Below are 14,668 nucleotides of genomic sequence, written 5' to 3'. Positions count from 1 at the left end.
CATGGTTTACCCCAGGCGCTTCACATGCCCTGACTCAATCCATTGACAGCACGTCAACCCCGGTATACCACATCGATCCAATTCACTCTATTCCTTGCCTGCCTTTCACCTTCCTGCATGTTCAGGCCCCGATCACTCAAAATCTTTTTCACTCCATCTTTCCATCTCCAATTTGGTCTCCCACTTCTCCTCGTTCCCTCCACCTCTGACACATATATCCTCTTGGTCAATCTTTCCTCACTCATTCTCTCCATGTGCCCAAACCACTTCAAAACACCCTCTTCTGCTCTCTCAACCACACTCTTTTTATTTCCACGCATTTCTCTTCACCTGTTATTACTTACTCGATCAAACTATCTCACAGACATATTGTCCTCAAACATCTCATTCCCAGCACATCCACCCTCGTGCACACAACTCTATCCATAGCCCACGCTTCACAACCATACACCTTTGATGTAACCACTATTCCTTCAAACATACCCATTTTTGCTTTCCAAGATAATGTTCTCGACTTCCACACACTCTTCAACGCTTCCAGAATTTTCGCCTCCTCCCCCACCCTATGATTCACTTCCACTTCCATGGTTCCATCCGCTGCCAAATCCACTCCCAGATATCTAAAACACTTCACTTCCTCCAATTTTTCTCCATTCAAACTTACCTCCCATTGACTTGACCCTCAACCCTACTGTACCTAATAACCTTACTCTTATTCACATGTACTCTCAGCTTTCTTCTTTCACACACTTTACCAAACTCAGTCACCATTTTCTGCAGTTTCTCACATGAATCAGCCACCAACGCTGTATCATTAGCGAACAACAACTGACTCACTTACCAAGCCCTCTCATCCACAACAGAATGCATACTTGCCCCTCTTTCCAAAACTCGTGCATTCACCTCCCTAACGACCCCATCCATAAACAAATTAAACAACCTTGGAGATATCACACACCTCTGCCGTAAACCTACATTCACTGAGAACCAATCACTTTCCTCTCTTCCTACACGTACACATGCCTTACATCCTCGATAAAAACTTTTCACTGCTTCTAACAACTTGCCTCCCACACCATATATTCTTAATACCTTCCACAGAGCATCTCTATCAACTCTATCATATGCCTTCTCCAGATCCATAAATGCTACATAGAAATCCATTTGCTTTTTTAAGTATTTCTCACAAAGCAAACACCTGATCCACACATCCTCTACCAATTCTGAAACCACACTGCTCCTCCCCAATCTGATGCTCTGTACATGCCTTCACCCTCTCAATCAATACCCTCCCATATAATTTACCAGGAATACTCAACAAACTTATACCTCTGTAATTTGAGCACTCACCTTTGTCCCCTTTGCCTTTGTACAATGGCACTATGCAAGCATTCTGCCAATCCACAGGCACTTCACCATGAGTCATACATATATTAAATAACCTTACCAACCAGTCAACAATGTAGTCACCCCCTTTTTTAATAAATTCCACTGCAATACCATCCAACCCCACTGCCTTGCCGGCTTTCATCTTCCGCAAAACTTTTACTACCTCTTCTCTCTTTACCAAATCATTTTCCCTAACCCTCTCACTTTGCACACCACCTCGAACAAAACACCCTATATCTGCCAGTCTATCATCAAACACATTCAACAAACCTTCAAAATACTCATGCCATGTGTGATGAGAGGTGCAACTGGAGGGATGTCTGATCATTATCTTGTGGAGGCAAAGGTGAAGATTTGTAGAGGTTTTCAGAAAAGAAGTGAGAATGTTGGGGTGAAGAGAGAGTGAGAGTAAGTGAGCTTGGGAAGGAGACTTGTGTGAGGAAGTACCAGGAGAGACTGAGTACAGAATGGAAAAAGGTGAGAACAAAGGAGGTAAGGGGAGTGGGGGAGGAATGGGATGTATTTAGGGAAGCAGTGATGGCTTGCACAAAAGATGTTTGTGGCATGAGAAGCATGGGAGGTGGGTTGATTAGAAAGGGTAGTGAGTGGTGGGATGAAGAAGTAAGAGTATTAGTGAAAGAGAAGAGAGAGGCATTTGGACGATTTTTACAGGGAAAAAATGAAATTGAGTGGGAGACGTATAAAAGAAAGAGACAGGAGGTCAAGAGAAAGGTGCAAGAGGTGAAAAAGAGGGCAAATGAGAGTTGGGGTGAGAGAGTATCATTAAATTTTAGGGAGAATAAAAACATGTTCTGGAAGGAGGTAATTAAAGTGCGTAAGACAAGGGAGCAATTGGGAACTTCAGTGAAGGGCGCAAATGGGGAGGTGATAACAAGTAGTGGTGATGTGAGAAGGAGATGGAGTGAGTATTTTGAAGGTTTGTTGAATGTGTTTGATGATAGAGTGGCAGATATAGGGTGTTTTGGTCGAGGTGGTGTGCAAAGTGCGAGGGTTAGGGAAAATGATTTGGTAAACAGAGAAGAGGTAGTAAAAGCTTTGCGGAAGATGAAAGCCGGCAAGGCAGCAGGTTTGGATGGTATTGCAGTGGAATTTATTAAAAAAGGGGGTGACTGTATTGTTGACTGGTTGGTAAGGTTATTTAATGTATGTATGACTCATGGTGAGGTGCCTGAGGATTGGCGGAATGCGTGCATAGTGCCATTGTACAAAGGCAAAGGGGATAAGAGTGAGTGCTCAAATTACAGAGGTATAAGTTTGTTGAGTATTCCTGGCAAATTGTATGGGAGGGTATTGATTGAGAGGGTGAAGGCATGTACAGAGCATCAGATTGGGGAAGAGCAGTGTGGTTTCAGAAGTGGTAGAGATGTGTGGATCAGGTGTTTGCTTTGAAGAATGTATGTGAGAAATACTTAGAAAAGCAAATGGATTTGTATGTAGCATTTATGGATCTGGAGAAGGCATATGATAGAGTTGATAGAGATGCTCTGTGGAAGGTATTAAGAATATATGGTGTGGGAGGCAAGTTGTTAGAAGCAGTGAAAAGTTTTTATCGAGGATGTAAGGCATGTGTACGTGTAGGAAGAGAGGAAAGTGATTGGTTCTCAGTGAATGTAGGTTTGTGGCAGGGGTGTGTGATGTCTCCATGGTTGTTTAATTTGTTTATGGATGGGGTTGTTAGGGAGGTGAATGCAAGAGTTTTGGAAAGAAGGGCAAGGATGAAGTCTGTTGGGGATGAGAGAGCTTGGGAAGTGAGTCAGTTGTTGTTCGCTGATGATACAGCGCTGGTGGCTGATTCATGTGAGAAACTGCAGAAGCTGGTGACTAAGTTTGGTAAAGTGTGTGAAAGAAGAAAGTTAAGAGTAAATGTGAATAAGAGTAAGATTATTAGGTACAGTAGGGTTGAGGGTCAAGTCAATTGGGAGGTGAGTTTGAATGGAGATAAACTGGAGTAAGTGAAGTGTTTTAGATATCTTGGAGTGGATCTGGCAGCGGATGGAAACATGGAAGCGGAAGTGGATCATAGGGTGGGGGAGGGGGCGAAAATTCTGGGAGCCTTGAAGAATGTGTGGAAGTTGAGAACATTATCTCGGAAAGCAAAAATGGGTATGTTTGAAGGAATAGTGGTTCCAACAATGTTGTATGGTTGCGAGGCGTGGACTATGGATAGAGTTGTGCGCAGGAGGATGGTTGTGCGCAGGAGGGTGGATGTGCTGGAAATAAGATGTTTGAGGACAATATGTGGTGTGAGGTGGTTTGATCGAGTAAGTAATGTAAGGGTAAGAGAGATGTGTGGAAATAAAAAGAGTGTGGTTGAGAGAGCAGAAGAGGGTGTTTTGAAATGGTTTGGTCACATGGAGAGAATGAGTGAGGAAAGATTGACCAAGAGGATATATGTGTCAGAGGTGGAGGGAATGAGGAGAAGTGGGAGACCAAATTGGAGGTGGAAAGATGGAGTGAAGAAGATTTTGAGTGATCGAGGCCTGAACATGCAGAAGGGTGAAAGGCGTGCAAGGAATAGAGTGAATTGGAGTTATGTGGTATACCGGGGTCGATGTGCTGTCAATGGACTGAACAGGGCATGTGAAGCGTCTGGGGTTAACCATAGAAAGTTGTGTAGGGCCTGGATGTGGAAAGGGAGCTGTGGTTTCGGTGCATTATTACAAGACAGCTAGAGACTGAGTGTGAACGAATGGGGCCTTTGTTGTCTTTTCCTAGCGCTACCTCGCACACATGAGGAGGGAGGGGGTTGTTATTCCATGTGTGGCGAGGTGGCGATGGGAACAAATAAAGGCAGACAGTATGAATTATGTACATTTGTATATATGTATATGTCTGCGTGTGTATATATGTGTGTACATTGAGATGTATAGGTATATATATTTTGCGTGTGTGGACGTGTATATATATACATGTGTATGTGGGCGGGTTGGGGTATTCTTTCGTCTGTTTCCTTGCGCTACCTCGCTAACGCAGGAGAGCGACAAAGCAAAATAAATAAATAAATGAAAATATATATATATATATATATATATATATATATATATATATATATATATATATATATATATATATATATATATATATATATTTTATTATTTTTTTTTTTTTGCTTTGTCGCTGTCTCCCGCGTTTGCGAGGTAGCGCAAGGAAACAGATGAAAGAAATGGCCCAACCCACGCCCATACACATGTATATACATACGTCCACACACGCAAATATACATACCTACACAGCTTTCCATGGTTTACCCCAGACGCTTCACATGCCCTGATTCAATCCACTGACAGCACGTCAACCCCGGTATACCACATCGCTCCAATTCACTCTATTCCTTGCCCTCCTTTCACCCTCCTGCATGTTCAGGCCCTGATCACACAAAATCTTTTTCACTCCATCTTTCCACCTCCAATTTGGTCTCCCTCTTCTCCTCGTTCCCTCCACCTCTGACACATATATCCTCTTGGTCAATCTTTCCTCACTCATTCTCTCCAAGTGACCAAACCATTTCAAAACACCCTCTTCTGCTCTCTCAACCACACTCTTTTTATTTCCACACATCTCTCTTACCCTTACATTACTTACTCGATCAAACCACCTCACACCACATATTGTCCTCAAACATCTTATTTCCAGCACATCCCCCCTCCTGCGCACAACTCTATCCATAGCCCACGCCTCGCAACCATACAACATTGTTGGAACCACTATTCCTTCAAACATACCCATTTTTGCTTTTCGAGATAATGTTCTCGACTTCCAAACATTCTTCAAGGCTCCCAGAATTTTCGCCCCCTCCCCCACCCTATGATTCACCTCTGCTTCCATGGTTCCATCCGCTGCCAGATCCACTCCCAGATATCTAAAACACTTTACTTCCTCCACTTTTTCTCCATTCAAACTTACCTCCCAATTGACTTGGCCCTGAACCCTACTGTACCTAATAACCTTGCTCTTATTCACATTTACTCAACTTCCTTCTTTCACACACTTTACCAAACTCAGTCACCAGCTTCTGCAGTTTCTTACATGAATCAGCCACCAGCGCTGTATCATCAGCGAAGAATAACTGACTCACTTCCCAAGCTCTCTCATCCACAACAGACTGCATACTTGCCCCTCTTTCCAAAACTCGTGCATTCACCTCCCTAACAACCCCATACATAAACAAATTAAACAACCATGGAGACATCACACACCCCTGCCGTAAACCTACATTCACTGAGAACCAATCACTTTCCTCTCTTCGTACACGTACACATACCTTACATCCTCGATAAAAACTTTTCACTGCTTCTAACAACTTGCCTCCCACACCATATATTCTTAAAACCTTCCACAGAGCATCTCTATCATATGATTTCTCCATATCCATAAATGCTACATACAAATCCATTTGTTTTTCTAAGTATTTCTCACATACATTCTTCAAAGCAAACACCTGATCCACACATCCTCTACCACTTCTGAAGCCACACTGCTCTTCCCCAATCTGATGCTCTGTACATGCCTTCACCCTCTCAATCAATACCCACCCATATAATTTACCAGGAATACTCAACAAACTTATACCTCTGTAATTTGAGCACTCACTCTTATCCCCTTTGCCTTTGTGCAATGGCACTATGCAAGCATTCCACCAATCCTCAGGCACCTCACCATGAATCATACATACATTAAATAACCTTACCAACCAGTCAACAATACAGCCACCCCCTTCTTTAGTAAATTCCACTGCAATACCATCCAAACCTGCTGCCTTGCCGGCTTTCATCTTCCGTAAAGCTTTTACTACCTCTTCTCTATTTACCAAATCATTTTCCCTAACCCTCTCACTTTGCATACCACCTCGACCAAAACACCCTATATCTGCCACTCTATCATCAAACACATTCAACAAACCTTCAAAATACTCACTCCATCTCCTTCTCACATCACCACTACTTGTTATCACCTCCCCATTAGCCCCCTTCACTGAAGTTCCCATTTGCTCCCTTGTCTTATGCACTTTATTTACCTTCTTCCAAAACATGTTTTTATTCTCCCTAAAATTTAATGATACTCTCTCACCCCAACTCTCATTTGCCCTCTTTTTCACCTCTTGCACCTATCTCTTGACCTCCTGCCTCTTTCTTTTATACCTCTCCCACTCATTTGCATTTTTTCCCTGCAAAAATCGTCCAAATGCCTCTCTCTTCTCTTTCACTACTTATCTTACTTCTTCATCCCACCACTCACTACCTTTTCTAATCAACGCACCTCCCATGCTTCTCATGCCACTAGCATCTTTTGCGCACACCATCACTGCTTCCCTAAATACATCCCATTCCTCCCCACTCCCCTTACCTCCTTTGTTCTCACCTTTTTCCATTCTGTACTCAGTCTCTCCTGGTACTTCCTCACACAAGTCCCCTTCCCAAGCTCACTTACTCTCACCACTCTCTTCACCCCAACATTCTCACTTCTTTTCTGAAAACCCCCACAAATCTCCACCTTCCCCTCCACAAGATAATGATCAGACATCCCTCCAGTTGCACCTCTCAGCACATTAATATCCAAAAGTCTCTCTTTTGCGCGTCTATCAATTAACACGTAATCCAATAACGCTCTCTGGCCATCTCTCCTACTTACATACGTATACTTATGTATATCTCGCTTTTTAAACCAGGTATTCCCAATCACCAGTCCTTTTTCAGCACATAAATCTACAAGCTCTTCACCATTTCCATTTACAACTCTGAACACTCCATGTATACCAATTATTTCCTCAACTGCCACATTACTCACCTTTGCATTCAAATCACCCATCACTATAACCCGGTCTTGTGCATCAAAACCACTAACACACTCATTCAGCTACTCCCAAAACACTTGCCTCTCATGATCTTTCTTCTCATGCCCAGGTGCATGTGCACCGATAATCACCCATCTCGCTCCATCAACTTTCAGTTTTACCCATATCAATCTAGAATTTACTTTCTTACACTCTTATCACATACTCCCACAACTCCTGATTCAGGAGTAGTGCTACTCCTTCCCTTGCTCTTGGCCTCGCACTAACCCGTGACTTTACTCCCAAGACATTCCCAAACCACTCTTCCCCTTTACCCTTGAGCTTCGTTTCACTCAGAGCCAAAACATCCAGGTTCCTTTCCTCAAACATACTACCTATCTCTCCTTTTTTCTCATCTTGGTTACATCCACACATATTAAGACACCCCAGTCTGAGCCTTCGAGGAGACTATATATATATATATATATATATATATATATATATATATATATATATATATATATATGTATATATTTATCCCTGGGGATAGGGGATTAAGAATACTTCCCACGTATTCCCTGCGTGTCGTAGAAGGCGACTAAAAGGGGAGTGAGCGGGGGGCTGGGAATCCTCCCCTCTCGTTTTTTTTTTTTTTTTTTAATTTTCCAAAAGAAGGAACAGAGGGGGCCAGGTGAGGATATTCCAAAAAAGGCCCAGTCCTCTGTTCTTAACGCTACCTCGTTAACGCGGGAAATGGCGGATAGTTTAAAAAAAAATATATATATATATATATATATATATATATTTGGATGGTATTGCAGTGGAATTTATCAAAAAAGGGGGTGACTGTATTATTGACTGGTTGGTAAGGTTATTTAATGTATGTATGACTCATGGTGAGGTGCCTGAGGATTGGCGGAATGCGTGCATAGTGCCATTGTACAAATGCAAAGGGGATAAGAGTGAGTGCTCAAATTACAGAGGTATAAGTTTGTTGAGTATTCCTGGTAAATTATATGGGAGGGTATTGATTGAGAGAGTGAAGGCATGTACAGAGCATCAGATTGGGGAAGAGCAGTGTGGTTTCAGAAGTGGTAGAGGATGTGAGGATCATGTGTTTGCTTTGAAGAATGTATGTGAGAAATACTTAGAAAAGCAAATGGATTTGTATGTAGCATTTATGGATCTGGAGAAGGCATATGATAGAGTTGATAGAGATGCTCTGTGGAAGGTATTAAGAATATATGGTGTGGGAGGCAAGTTGTTAGAAGCACTGAAAAGTTTTTATCGAGGATGTAAGGCATGTGTACATGTAGGAAGAGAGGAAAGTGATTGGTTCTCAGTGAATGTAGGTTTGCGGCAGGGGTGTGTGATGTCTCCATGGTTGTTTAATTTGTTTATGGATGGGGTTGTTAGGGAGGTGAATGCAAGAGTTTTGGAAAGAGGGGCAAGTATGAAGTCTGTTGGGGATGAGAGAGCTTGGGAAGTGAGTCAGTCGTTCGCTGATGATACAGCGCTGGTGGCTGATTCACGTGAGAAACTGCAGAAGCTGGTGACTGAGTTTGGTAAAGTGTGTGAAAGAAGAAAGTTAAGAGTAAATGTGAATAAGAGCAAGGTTATTATGTACAGTAGGGTTGAGGGTCAAGTCAATTGGGAGGTAAGTTTGAATGGAGAAAAACTGGAGGAAGTAAAGTGTTTTAGATATCTGGAAGTGGATCTGGCAGCAGATGGAACCATGGAAGCGGAAGTGGATCATAGGGTGGGGGAGGGGGCGAAAATCCTGGGAGCCTTGAAGAATGTGTGGAAGTCGAGAACATTATCACGTAAAGCAAAAATGGGTATGTTTGAAGGAATAGTGGTTCCAACAATGTTGTATGGTTGCGAGGCGTGGGCTATGGATAGAGTTGTGCGCAGGAGGATAGATGTGCTGGAAATGAGATGTTTGAGGACAATGTGTGGTGTGAGGTGGTTTGATCGAGTAAGTAACGTAAGGGTAAGAGAGATGTGTGGAAATAAAAAGAGCGTGGTTGAGAGAGCAGAAGAGGGTGTTTTGAAATGGTTTGGGCACATGGAGAGAATGAGTGAGGAAAGATTGACCAAGAGGATATATGTGTCGGAGGTGGAGGGAACGAGAAGTGGGAGACCAAATTGGAGGTGGAAAGATGGAGTGAAAAAGATTTTGTGTGATCGGGGCCTGAACATGCAGGAGGGTGAAAGGAGGGCAAGGAATAGAGTGAATTGGATCGATGTGGTATACCGGGGTCGACGTGCTGTCAGTGGATTGAATCGGGGCATGTGAAGCATCTGGGGTAAACCATGGAAAGCTGTGTATGTATGTATATTTGCGTCTGTTTCCTTGCGCTACCTCGCAAACGCGGGAGACCGACAAAAAAAAAAATAATACACACACACATATATATATATATATATATATATATATATATATATATATATATATATATATATATATATATATACGTTGAGATGTATAGGTATGTATATTTGCGTGTGTGGACGTGTATGTATATACATGTGTATGTGGGTGGGTTGGGCCATTCTTTCGTCTGTTTCCTTGCGCTCCCTCACTAACGTGGGAGACAGTGACAAAGCAAAAATAAAATAGATAAAACTAAAGTGTAGTTTTCATTGTAGTTTGCCTTCTTAACTGGTGATATGTTAAGGACTATGTTGACTGAAGTCTATGTCACACATAATTAATGTTGTATGTTTTCTGCCAGATTTGTCAAATCTAGACCTCTCACTCTATTCCATCTTCATTTCTTTGCATTTTCTTGTGCAAAATTCAACCTTTTATGTGACAAACTCTGATGATTGTCTAAATTCCTAGGTAGGTTGATGCAATCCTTGTCATTTTGTTTTTTCATGCATATACATATTCTTCGATGAATCCAGTCCTGGTAAGTTTTTTACATAGACCAAGAATAACAGAAATCCTGAGACTGCAGCATAACACTGTTTACCTCGTCTTATTGAAAAAATACCTTTAACATGTCCTCTGGTTGCAATCCCTCAGATGATTTTTAGTTCACCAAAGGAATCTGTCCATTCTTTTTACCTGAAAATACCAGTTCTCTACTTACATCTTTTGTAGGCTGTTGTCAAATGCATTTTACTATGTCAGTTGTGGCCTGATAGGCTGTAACAAGAGGCAATAATTAGGATATAGTTAAGCAGTGTGGTGGAGCTAGATGGAGATAAGGGATGGATGGAGTCTCAATATTCGTAAGAAAACACTCATTATGATTACAGACTTTATACAAAAGATTTTACTTACGGAAAAATCAGTGACAGCATGTATGAAGATATTTTCCTAGAATTTTACAGTGTAACAAGTACATTACAGAAGTGAGTCGAATTGCTCATGAATTTTTAAGCAAAGACTTTGTTCTGATTACTGTATGTGTTTATAGCTTCAGTATTGGCATTAGACCAAAGCACAATCATTACTGTGGGACATGCAATGTTATTTGGTAATCTGCAGCGATGATAATCCAACTTTAGTGTGTTTTTTAGGAAGTCCTACATTTTTTTATATGTTTAGGTGTTCCTTTTGACTTTATTCTGAATACAACATTGAGTTAACAGTTAAAGAATTATTGGTGATCATGAGCTAATGTTTTGTAGTTATTAAACAAAGTACAGTAAATCCTCGATTTAACATTTTTTATTTAATGCACCTTCAGATAGTGAATAAAGACAGATGTACTACTACCACTGTGGTCATGGCAAAATATTCTTCAAATGTTATTTCAGAACTAAGACTTTATTTGTTATTAATTTTGCAGTCCTTACAATTCAAAATGGCATCAAGTGATAGAGGAGTTAAAAGAAAGTGCATTAACTTAAATGTGGCACAGATATGTTACATTTGATTTAACAAACTTTTGGCATTAAAAAAAATGGACACCACTTCGCCCTATTAGTCCATTAAATCGAGGTTTTACTGTATGTTATTTGCTTAACCTAACATCTGTATAAAATCTTTAAGAATTATTGTGATTGAGTTTCCTTAGAACTGATCATGCATTAATGAGACTGTTTTCAGCAGTCCCCTCTCTCATGGTATGTAACAGGGTAAATTACCCCATAAGAACATGATTATTTGAATGGCTTTTTTTGACAGATAATTCCTGCCTGCATAAATGTATAACTTTGAGTAAGATGGACATACCCTACAGGTGATGCTGGGCCATAGTGGTCAGAGGGCCGGCAGTGGAGGAGCCATGGGACTTATGATGGGCCACATCAACAGGAAGATTCACAAGTGTTCCTACTGTCCCTTCACCACCCATTGTATCACAAACTATAAAAGACACATGACTGCCCACACAGGCGATAAGCCATATGCTGCAATTAGTGCTCTTACAGATCTTATTCAAATGATATGATCCTCCTCTGTGGCATACTGGGCTATTGTACTGGGAACTGTATAAATAAATAGGTCTTTCTGAAGTAACACGTCCAATAAAATGTTATACTAAGTTTTAATTCTATAAGAAAATGGACTTTTCTTTTATCACTATTGTTGGAAACTTTAGTAATGTAAATTCATGTAATCTTTTATGCTAAGTTCATGTAATGAAAGCTGTGTTTGCTTACTGCATTGCCCTTAAAATATGGTAAGGAGTTTTTGCAGCTTATTCTTTGAAGATGTTTTCATCCTTCGATACTCCACATTTTCAAATTAATTTTGTTTAGTTTTTCTTTCTTGAGAGTTTTACATATGACAATGCAAATGCATTTACTCACTGATTGTTATTTCTTATTTCATATATTTTGGTAAAAAAGTAGGTCTTTAAATGCACAACAGTTTACACTAATGCTTATGTGTGATTTGAGCATGATTATTTCAACATCCTTGCTGTTTGTGAAGTCTTTTGACTTGAAGAGTTTATTGATAACCATTATGTACAGGATAATTTAGATGATTTTATGTAGTTCTTTGGTTCATTAAAAGTGTGTAAAGCACAGTATTTGTTATTCTGTTTTAAATGACATCAAAATGAATTGGTGTCGTTTGTCAGACATTTGAAATTTTGGAGATGGAAATGCACACATTAGCTAGATGGCTTATGTGGGACTTTATTATGAAATTTCATATCTCATCAAGAAGGTTTAAGATATAGTACTATCATACTATTATTTTTTCCATACATATTCACCATTTCCTGCATTAGTGAGGTAGCATCAAGAACAGAGGACTAAGCCTGAGAGAAAATCCTCACTTGGACCCCTTCTCTGTTCCTTCTTTATTTTTCAGTATTATACATAATCACTGTTTCCTGCATCAGCAAGGTAGCACCAGGAAACAGACGGAGAAAGAATGACCCATCCACTCATATACACATATATATACATAAATGCCCATATATGCACATATACATACATATACATATCAACATATACATATATATACATACACACAGACATAAACATACACATGTACATATTCATATTTGCTTGCCTTCATCTATTCCCACATCAGCAAGGTAGCACCAGGAAACTGATGAAGAAAGAATGGCCCATGCACTCATATACACATATATATACAAAAACGCCCATATACCTACATATACATACATATACATATCAACATTTACATATATATACATACGCACAGACATATATGTATATACACAAGTGCATATACTTACTTGCCTTCATCCATTCCTGTTGCTACCCCACCCATCAGGAAACAACATCGTTACTCCCCACTTCAGTAAGGTAGCACCAGAAAAATAGACAAAAAAGGCCACACTGCACTGAAACCACAGCTCCCTTGCCTACATCCAGGCCCCACAGTCCTTTCCGTGGTTTACCACAGGGAAATACACAATAAGTGCCCAAGTGAACTTTCGTGTAATGATCACATCATTGTGTTCCTAAACTTCAGATTAAGTTTTGTGTGCTCTGACATGGGAGCCAACTGTGTTGATATCATCAGTCTTTTTTGGTAATTTAGAAAAGTACAGTAAAATATCTGATGATGGAATTAACATCTGTAAAGGTTTAGTGTATGCCAGTTTGCCAAAACCAGTGGATCCTACTTGTTCTAAAAGGTTTACAAGAGTTATTAATAATTTAAAAAAGATAATGATACACATATTACTAAAGCACACAAGGCTAACACAGTTGTGATTATGAACAAAAGGGATGATTCATCTAGAATGAATGATCTTTTAAGTGATAACTCTACATACTTTAAACTCAGTAAGAATCCCCTAGAAACAATTATTTCTCATTCTAATAAAGAACTGAAGTTGTTGCAAGGTAAAGTTTTTTAATCAAAAGTTTGTCATCTTTGTCTCCATATCCATATATGTATGGACTTATCAAAACACACAAACCAAATTTTCCAACAAGACCCATAGTGAGTTCAGTGGGCTCTATCACATATAAGTTGTGAAAGTGGTAGTTTCTTTAAGCCCATTAGTGGGTAAGATAAATTCTAATATTATGAACAATGTAGATTTAGTTAACAAGCTTAATTATATCAGTGTTGATTTTCATTTCAAACTGGTTAGCTTTGATGTTTCATCTTTGTTCACAAAAGTTCCAGTTGATGACCTCTTAGAATATTTAATTGAAGTCATGGACAATATTTATATACCTATTTCAAATTCTGTTTTTACTGAATTGATAAAATTGTGTTTGAAAGACTGTGTATTTCAATTTGAAATACAATTTGATGTAGAATATTATGCTCAGAAATTTGGTATGGCAGTGGGTAACCCTCTTTCACCTGTATTAAGTGATCTTTACATGGAACTCTTTGAAACAAAGTTACTAAAGGGTATCTTACCCTCTCATGCAATTTGGTTTAGGTATGATGTTCTTTGTGTTTTGCCTACAAATGAAAATTTACAAACATTTCTTCCTTTACTCAACAATTTAGTATCTTCCATCAACTTTACTGTAGAAATTGAAAATAATGGTATGTTACCATTTTTAGATTGTATGACTCATAGGTATGAAAACAAGTTAAAGTTAGGCATATATAGAAAACCTACCAGTGTATGCTCATACATCCATTATTACTCAGCTCAACATGACAGAGTTAAATTATCATCATTCCAGTCTATGATGCTTAGGGCATTACATATATGCATGAATTTAAGAAGATACATTCTTTTGGATCCAAGTTAAAGTATTTTAGATCTTTCATTGATAAATCTCTCAGGTAGGCAAAGAAATCATTTTATAGAGTTGAACCCAAACCTCCCCTTGATGCCAAGAACCTTTTAGTTCTTCCTTTTAGTAATGATTCTGCTTTACTTCCCATGTTGTTTAAATCCTTTAATGTAAATGTCCTCAGCAACGATAATAATAATATATAGAATGTCTTAATCAGGAACTCACCAGAAAGTTCTGCAGGGTGCATATATAGAGTACCATGTAAAAAGTGATAACTTTTACGTTGGGCAGACTGGTAAGGGTCTTTCTGTTAGACTTAAGTAACATGAATAT

General features: G+C 39.6%; 1 long non-coding RNA gene across 1 annotated transcript in view; it reads left to right on the top strand.

Moving 5' to 3' along the window:
• Positions 1-12,169, top strand: part of LOC139747016 (uncharacterized) — a 31,903-nt gene extending 19,734 nt beyond the window's left edge. The window contains exon 2 of the long non-coding RNA XR_011712297.1: positions 11,380-12,169. This is a non-coding gene — a long non-coding RNA (uncharacterized lncRNA). The remainder of the gene's footprint in view (positions 1-11,379) is intronic.
• The last annotated feature ends 2,499 nt before the right edge of the window (positions 12,170-14,668 follow it).

This window comes from Panulirus ornatus, chromosome 67, assembly GCF_036320965.1.
Source record: "Panulirus ornatus isolate Po-2019 chromosome 67, ASM3632096v1, whole genome shotgun sequence".
Classification (NCBI taxonomy): Eukaryota; Metazoa; Arthropoda; class Malacostraca; order Decapoda; family Palinuridae; genus Panulirus; species Panulirus ornatus.
The sequence above is the reverse complement of the archived record's forward strand: the minus strand, read 5'-3'. Positions and strand labels throughout refer to the sequence as shown.